This window comes from Montipora capricornis, chromosome 5, assembly GCF_036669925.1.
Source record: "Montipora capricornis isolate CH-2021 chromosome 5, ASM3666992v2, whole genome shotgun sequence".
NCBI classification, from domain to species: Eukaryota; Metazoa; Cnidaria; class Anthozoa; order Scleractinia; family Acroporidae; genus Montipora; species Montipora capricornis.
This window is the reverse complement of record NC_090887.1, coordinates 26,356,978-26,365,082: the sequence shown is the minus strand read 5'-3', so window position 1 is coordinate 26,365,082 and position 8,105 is coordinate 26,356,978. Positions and strand designations below refer to the sequence as shown.

At 38.6% G+C, this 8,105-nt stretch overlaps 1 long non-coding RNA gene across 1 annotated transcript; it reads left to right on the top strand.

The window, feature by feature from the left end:
* Positions 1-602: 602 nt before the first annotated feature.
* Positions 603-2,544, top strand: LOC138048949 (uncharacterized). Its single transcript, XR_011132269.1, has 3 exons — positions 603-692; positions 782-974; positions 2,421-2,544. It is a non-coding gene; the product is annotated as an uncharacterized lncRNA (long non-coding RNA).
* The last annotated feature ends 5,561 nt before the right edge of the window (positions 2,545-8,105 follow it).

Genomic DNA, 8,105 nt, shown 5'->3' with positions numbered 1-8,105 from the left:
TATATTTCGGTTTGTACGTAAGCGTTTCTAAATCGGTGTGTTTTGTAATCTTCCTATAATTAGATTCATTACTAATTTAGAAAGTTCTAGAAGTTTATTGTCTGAGTATATAAGTAGACGAGTCCAAGCGGAGTGTTTTTCTAACTAGTTTTTCACAAGCGAAGAGAGTTGGCGTTGGCCGTGTTTAGTCAAGTGTGACAGAAGCTGTGTTTATTCAATTTGGCGGAGGCCGTGTAAGTTTGTCGAGTACGAGTTATTCAGAGTTTTACTTCGTGGAAACTACGTTCATTTTGGAATAAATCTTCTTGTTGTTGTTCCGACAACCCTGCGTTCAGTTTAGTTTTCAAGCTACCTTTCCTCTAAACATTCGAACTCGTAACACTGACGACGGCAAAGAAATAGACAAAAGTGAAAAGCGCACGTGCAGGGCGAGCAAAGCTATTGCTTTTTGCATTGTCTAGCATTGTCTAGACTCTTATCGATAATAGCAAATTAGCCAATCAGATGACGAGATTACAGGCAATTGTGGTAAAAGTTCAAATCTAAAAGAAAGTTCTGCTCGTTACTGTATTGAACTATGGTGCTTTTCTCGCAGTACCCGGGGAAAATGGTTCCTGTTTTATTCTGTCAGAACATTTACATTCAAAAAACATTAACAAACATTCCACTGATGAAGGGCACAGTCCCGAAAGGTCTGGACATTTAATATTTTGGCACTTTCAGCAACATTCTCAACCTTCATTTACATTCCTTACTGTCTTAATTAGTTTTTTTTTTACAGGTGGGGACCATGTTTCAAATCTTGTTTTGAGTAGTGCACAAGAGAACGGGGGAAAGAGATCATTTATGTTCAGTAAATTTTCTCCACAGAAGAAATGCACAGATTTACGAATGAATACAGAAGAATTTTACTTCATTGCCTTTTTTCCTGTCTGGCCTCCTCCCCATGGGAGAAGAGAAATCCGAGGATATAGGTAACACTTGCTTATTGTTTACTGTAGATAAATTGCAATAATTTGATGAGCCATCTTGGCACTGAAAGGGGGCAATAAAACGTTTATGAAAGCTGCTGCACATATCTTTTAGTGTATGCCACAAGCCAAGGCAATGTCAAAAATAAGGTTTATACTATTAGGGCCATGATAACATTCCAACAAAGTATTACTTACTCGTAAAGAAGATAAATAAAAATTACATATTCACAAGGATCGTTCTTTGATCTAGGCAATTAACTATATATTTATTGCATTGTAAACTTTTGTATTATTCAAGCTTTCACAACCTTGTCTTTAATCAATGTTGGTATAACAAAGCCATGTTGAAAGACTTTGCTCTGTGTATATGTCTAGATTTTGTATTGATAAGCTTTATACCACTCATTTGAAATCCTTATGTTCTTCAAACGTGTTTATACACAGATGACTGGATGAGGCCTGGAGTAGTGGTTAGAAAGGTTTTCCCAGCATTGCTGTTTCCAAAATTGATTGTTTCTTTGGTGACAGCAGTGAATAAAATTATCAGCCAGTAAGATGCAGCAACAAATTGCAACAAGCAAATTTTGTTTGTCAATCAACCACTTCTACGTTTTTGTCATTTAAAATTTATAACGAACACACAAGTAGTGTTTTAAAATCGCATCTCACTGAAACATAAAGAGGAAATTTGAAAATATTATGCTTACCAGTAGCCGAGTATTTTGGAAAAAAAATTCAAGGTTTATAGAAAATGTGATGAAACTATTAACAAAGTTTGTGCTATGTATTTTCAATAAAAAATAAAAGTAAGGAACAAACATGGAAATCATGAGAACAGTAGGATTTTCTTTTTATTACTTGATGGATTATTAATAAGATGGAAAAGGGATCAACTCCAAGGCTGTCTACTGATGTAAACAACATTAAAAGCTCTCATTCAAGTAATAAATTATTTGTATGACAAAAAAGTGTGGTTAAAAAAAAAAATCAATACTTCCACCAAGGATTGTTATTTGGTTTGTTTCCCTCCCCACCTTGAGTTTCCAGTTTAGCTTCATACTTTCCTTTTAAACATTTGGCTATTAACACCCTCTGCCCTCTCGCAATTTTCAATGACCATCCTTGATGTGGGTATGGATATTTTAATGACCCCCTTAAATTATATAAAAATGCATGAGAGGAACATTGAACAATCACGTCTGTTCTACAACATCATTATTCACTATATTTTGCGGCAGCCAATTCAAATTGGATGATAAAGCAATTATAAAAATTGAAATGGTTGTTACAAAATGTAGTGTTTATAAGTGTCTTGCATATCATTATAGGTGAACAGTAATTGTGTACAACCACTTGAGAACAAGAACAATAATATTGTTCAGTATTCCTCACACACTTCATTTATTACTGGCATAATGACCTCAGCATGCTTCTTCTCCCATATAGGGAAGGTGGGAACAACACTGGAAACAGCGTTGACAGCGACAAAGGGCAAGAGATTTGTAACTGCGCCACAAAAAGTGTTGTCCAGGGAATGGGGGCCAAGAAGATTGCAAATGCTATTATGTATTAAACAGCATCACAAGCAGCCCATGGAGTCCAACACATCAAAACCGGGTTTCATCATTTAAATAAATAAAGTTCACCCTCAGTCCCAGGCTCATTCAACCAGAAGTTTTCATGATAATAAAAAGCTCATGTTTCAAGGACTTGAGAAAGTCATGCTCCTTCCTAGTATTGTGAAAGCAATTTTTGCAATTGCGTAGAGAAGCCTGAAAAATTCAGGACTTCAACGAGGTTTGAACCCGTGACCTCGCGATTCCGGTGCGACGCTCTAACCAACTGAGCTATGAAGCCACTGACGTTGCCAGCTGGTCATTTGTGGGTTCTAATGATCTGGTGAGAAATGAATCAATGATGAAATGGTATATGAAATGAATCATATATGAACTGCGGATATGAAATCAAGTGAAGCTATGATCTTCGCAGTTATGAAAGCAATTTTTGCAATTGCGTAGAGAAGCCTGAAAATTTCAGGACTTCAACGGGGTTTGAGCCCGTGACCTCGCGATTCCTGTGCGACGCTCTAACCAACTTAGCTATGAAGCCACTGACGTTGGCAGCTGGTCATTTGTGGGTTCTAATGGTCCCGTCAGGAATGAATCAATGATGAAATAGTATATGAAATTAATCATATATGAACTGCGTATATGAAATCAAGTGAAGCTATGATCTTCGCAGTTATGAAAGCAATTTTTGCAATTGCGTAGAGAAGCCTGAAACCGTGACCTCGCGATTCCGGTGCGACGCTCTAACCAACTGCGCTATGAAGCCACTGACGTTGGGAGGTGGTCATTTGTGGGTTCTAATGGTAAATGGTCCCGTGAGGAATTGCTTTCATAACTGCACCCATTTTAGAACGGTTAGCTTCCAATAACTGTGTGACTCGCATGCTGACTCGCAGTCATGACTCGCATGGCTCACAGACATGGCTCGTATGTCTCGCCCCTTAAAAAAAAAATGTAAATGCTTTGTTTATAGTGGAAGTGCACTTAGCTATCAAGCTAGTTTACAGGCACTTCACTGTTAACAAGGTGAAAGTAACAATTCAAACTTAACAGAAACATTATTAAGAACCCCAACTGGCGGGAGGCAACCAGTTGGCTATTTACAAAGCGTGGTGGAGTTGAATCCGGGACAACCGAAAACAAATCCAAGCCAGAGGTTAGAACGGGATTTGAACCCGGAGCAGCCGCATGCAAACCCAACGCTCTAACCACTGGACCACACTGCCTCTTTGGTGCAAAGAAAATCAGTTCTGTAGTTAGCTGGCTACAACTAAGATGCACTTACACAAAAGTCATTTTCAATAACCTTGAAAACTTTTTTTCCAGGTCAAACAACCAAGAGCGAATGTCTCTCAGGCTTGAGCAAAATTGGAAATGGTCAAAGAAAACCTTCCTTCATATTTCGTGTGTAGTTAGTCCTTGGGATGAAACTAATCACAGTGGAATTTGTTTGATTCTAGCAAAAACCTGAGCTAAGAATCAGGAGGGGGAGGGAAGGTTAGGCCTCAAAAAGCATTTTTGGGGACATTTTCGGACATTTTGCACCGTAAAGATTGGAGTTTTGTTGGCAAAATATTTCAAAGAGCAGGTCAACAGATAAAAACCTACTTTTATCATAGGAAACTTTCACCCTTCCTCTCAAGAAATATGGTATATGGTATCAGTTTTTTTTCACCTTCAATGCTGCCCCCCCCCCCCCACCCCAATACCCCTGGGGACCCCTAAGCCTTAGCCTTATCATTTACAAGGGGTTTCAAGAGACGTTTTTTCAAAAAGCTGAAAATAAATCATGTTCTAACAAACTTTTCTCTTCCTGGTGTTCGAATAGCTTGCATCTTGTTATTTTAGCTGGGGATTCAGGTAATATCTTTTGGCAATTCAGTTCGTACCGGTTGCCTTGTCGTGTTGTAGAGAATGCTCAGTAAGGCACTCTTAAACTTTGGGATGCTTAATTATGAAATGCCTAGCTATAAAATTGCTCGCAAGCTAATTAACATGCAGTACGAAAGCTGCGAAGTTCAATGATTTCATGCTCACCAAGGGTTTTAATATTCTGTTTACATTTGCGTGCGTTTCCGCTGACCGGTTCTTATTGCTCGCAGCGCGAGGAGTGCCTCCGGAGAACTTAAATTTTCTTCCGGCCTGCTCTTAAGGCGGGGGTACAAGTGAAAGCCTCTTAAATCGGTTTAATGGAAATATCTCCTTCGCGTTTCAAGCAATACAAAAACCAATGCTCAAAATACAAATCAATGTTTTGGGGTGTTTTGTAAATTTTTAAATTTTGGAGGGGACAGTTTTTCCCAAAATAGTAGTAAAATTTGGAGAAATAAGAAATAGTTAAGATTTGATGTAGTTTGAAAATTGATATATGGACACCCAAAGAATCCCCTACCAAGCTGGTGTGCTCTTGGGTTGGGTTCAACTGTCTGTTGGTGTTTCAAAAATAATTTCTTTCTTTTGTCCCTTCTTTAAACCTCTTAAAATGCCCTTTAAATTCACGTGTACCCCCACCTTAAAGGAACCTCCACTAAAACAACAAAATAACCTTAAACCACAAAACATAATGTTAACAATTAAAAATATTAAACTTTTTTTTTTTCCCAATCAAAGCAGTTTGTTTGCAATTTTAACAAAAAAGGAATTTTTCCTGGGCGCCGCCGTAATTGTAACGTATCATGGTTGACCTGTTGTTCCGACACAAAAAGCTTTTGTTCTGGAACATTAGAGAGCTTAAGCAATGACAACGGCGACAGCTGCAAGAACGTCAAAAATTTGCATATTTAATAAGCCAAAAAAAAAGCTTTGCACGCCCTGCACGTGCGTTTTTCACTTGTGTCCATTTCTTTGCCGTCGTCAGCAAAAGAACAACTTGAAATAGCCAAATTTGAGGTTTTATCAAAGACGTCAGCACTTGATGATAAATTTTCATTTTCTTCCCTAAATTAAGTGCCGTTCCAACGAGTGTCATCTTTGACGAACTACCACACCGTTGTCATATTAAAAAGATTGAAATAGCCACGAAGCGATTAAAATAAGAGATGACGTTCCCATTGCCGTCACGCTCCCTAATAGGTCAACCACGACATGTCACAATTAGGAAGCTTACGCAAGGATGACGAAGATGCCAACGGGAACGGTAATTCCTTTGAAATTGTTCTACTATCAAACTTTTTTTGTAACTTGACATAGTTAACATTCATGATATGAACATTTAAAAAATGCAATAAAAAAATGGGGTCACCGTACTTGTTTACGCGTCAGCAGGCTCTTAAAATGGGGTATTTTACTGGTTGCGCGTTAAAAATTCGAATCCCCTTCATAGAGAATTAAGTCCTGGTTACTTGAAAGACACAATTTTTTTTCTTGACGGTAAAGCTTTTGGCAAGATTTCCGCACAGGTCCCTACTTCATTATGCATACACTCCTTTGTTTCAAGAAAACAATAGCGATAACAATAGACGTCCTTTGGGACTGTGGCGCCTTGTTCTTTCTTTTTAGAGGTTTTTTTTCTAAGTCTATGGATATGGACTTAAAAAAAGTCGGTCGAACTTCTGTCTGAAATACGGAAAATCGAACAGTTTTTCCTGCAATTTCGGCACTTTTCCTGCAATTTTACCCATTTTTCAGTTTTAGAATAAGCGCAAGAAGTGGAGTTTCAAGCAATCGTTGTAATAGGGGTCAGATTCGCAAACATAACAATCAAACCAAATAAAAGTACTGTCATAAGAAATATAATGGCTACCTGCTCTTTTTATCGTGAAATTGTTCTTCCTGTCTGCTTAAAAATTTCACCGAAACACTGCAAAGTGTATATTTTCTTCCTTTCCTGTATTTAGGATCACGAACGGTGCATTTAGAGGGATTTTGCGATTTATCGCTCTTTGTAGAGATCGGCAATATGCTCAATAATACTTCCAAGTAAATAGCTTTGGTAGAGATCCATGGATGTTCCCCTACGAGGCATACTTCGTTTCACTCCCCATCATGTCTTTTCAATGCCCTGCTGTGGGCTCGTTTGTCTGGGTCGACGAAGTTTAGGCGATGGTTAACTGCGGTGAGCTGATGTTAGCCCTTGTCTTGTAGAAAGTTGTAAACTTTCCGGCCACAGGTAGCTAGGGCTAATATTTTTTCAAGGAAAGTTTACGGTCAGAAAATTAATATGTGTTCTGGCGGATTGAAGGCTATCCATTGCAGTTTTTTCTTGAGCATCGCGAAACAGATCCATCTCCCGATGCGGCACTTTGTCTTTGCCAACTGACTGCGTTTTCACACAGGTTTTGGACACGGAAGACGAAAGTAAATTGTTTTCTTTGCACCACTCTATGCACAACTCTGGAAAGGCTATAAAGCAGGGACAATTTCCAAATGATCAAATCTTCCATTGCTGTGACCATTTTACTTCGGTAGCCATCTTGATTATTACGAAGACACAAGTTTGCTTCAAAAGAAGGGAATTATAAAACGATTTTAATTGCAATGAACTCGTGCATGAAAGTTTTCCATGAAAGATTCACCAATCAGACTTTAAGCGTGCTATACTCTTCCACGCAGTGAACTTATAAGTGTGCCGCACGCACAGGGCATGAAGGAAAAGCAGGTCACAGTTCACAGCAATACTAGTACTGGAAAACCTAAAAATATCACAGGGACTAACCTTAAGCCTAAACAGTGCCTTTAGTCGTAATTAGGGTTACGCTTAGCATTATTAAAGGGATGGGTTGTTTCAAGAGTAGTAAAACAGGGATCTCTTAACGGTTACCTACAAGTGTAAGTTCGATTGTAGGTGTTCGGCGCGGCACGTGTATATAATTACGTATCATTGTTATGTAAATAGTCAGCCAGAATTTAAAATAAATATCATTTTCAAGGTGTGAATTAGCAACGTGACACGTTAGCTCAGTGGTAAAGAACAGGGACAAGTAATCTAGAGGTTTACAGTGGGTCGGAGTTCAAGGCAAGCTGCGAGTGGGTTAAAATGGCAGAAAAAGACGAGCGGGGTCTGGAAATAAGAACAAGACGAAGGGATAGAAAGAGGAAAGCTGAGACAAAAACGAGTAACGGTGTGGGCGATGAAGGGAAAGAAGAGAGAGAGAGGGAGGGAGAGAAAAAATGAGATCCGTTTTTATTCATCCCGTAAGTACAAATTACACATGTATATATTCGGTTCTCTTGGGTATACGTATTGTTCTACAAAACAATAGCGCGAATGAATAATTAATTTATTCTGCATGCATAATGAAGGAGGGACCTGTACGGAAATCATTCCAAGCTTTTTTTATTTGCATAAGCAGTATTGCTTCATTTAAGCCGTTTTTGATTGTCTGGTTGTGGGAATATTTTTTCGGACAGTTCCGCGGTCAGCTTGAAGTCCTCGCCTTGGCCAAAATACACCCAGTACGGAACTATTTTCCGAAAAAAATCATGTTCTACAATCAAAATTTTTTTCTTCTTCAAATATGTTCTTTAATAGAATGTTCTTAGCAAATACCTGAAAAAAAAAATCGGGGGTTACCGTGCTTGTTCCCTCGCAAACTGCCGTGAAAAGGTGGTCATGGATTCAGAG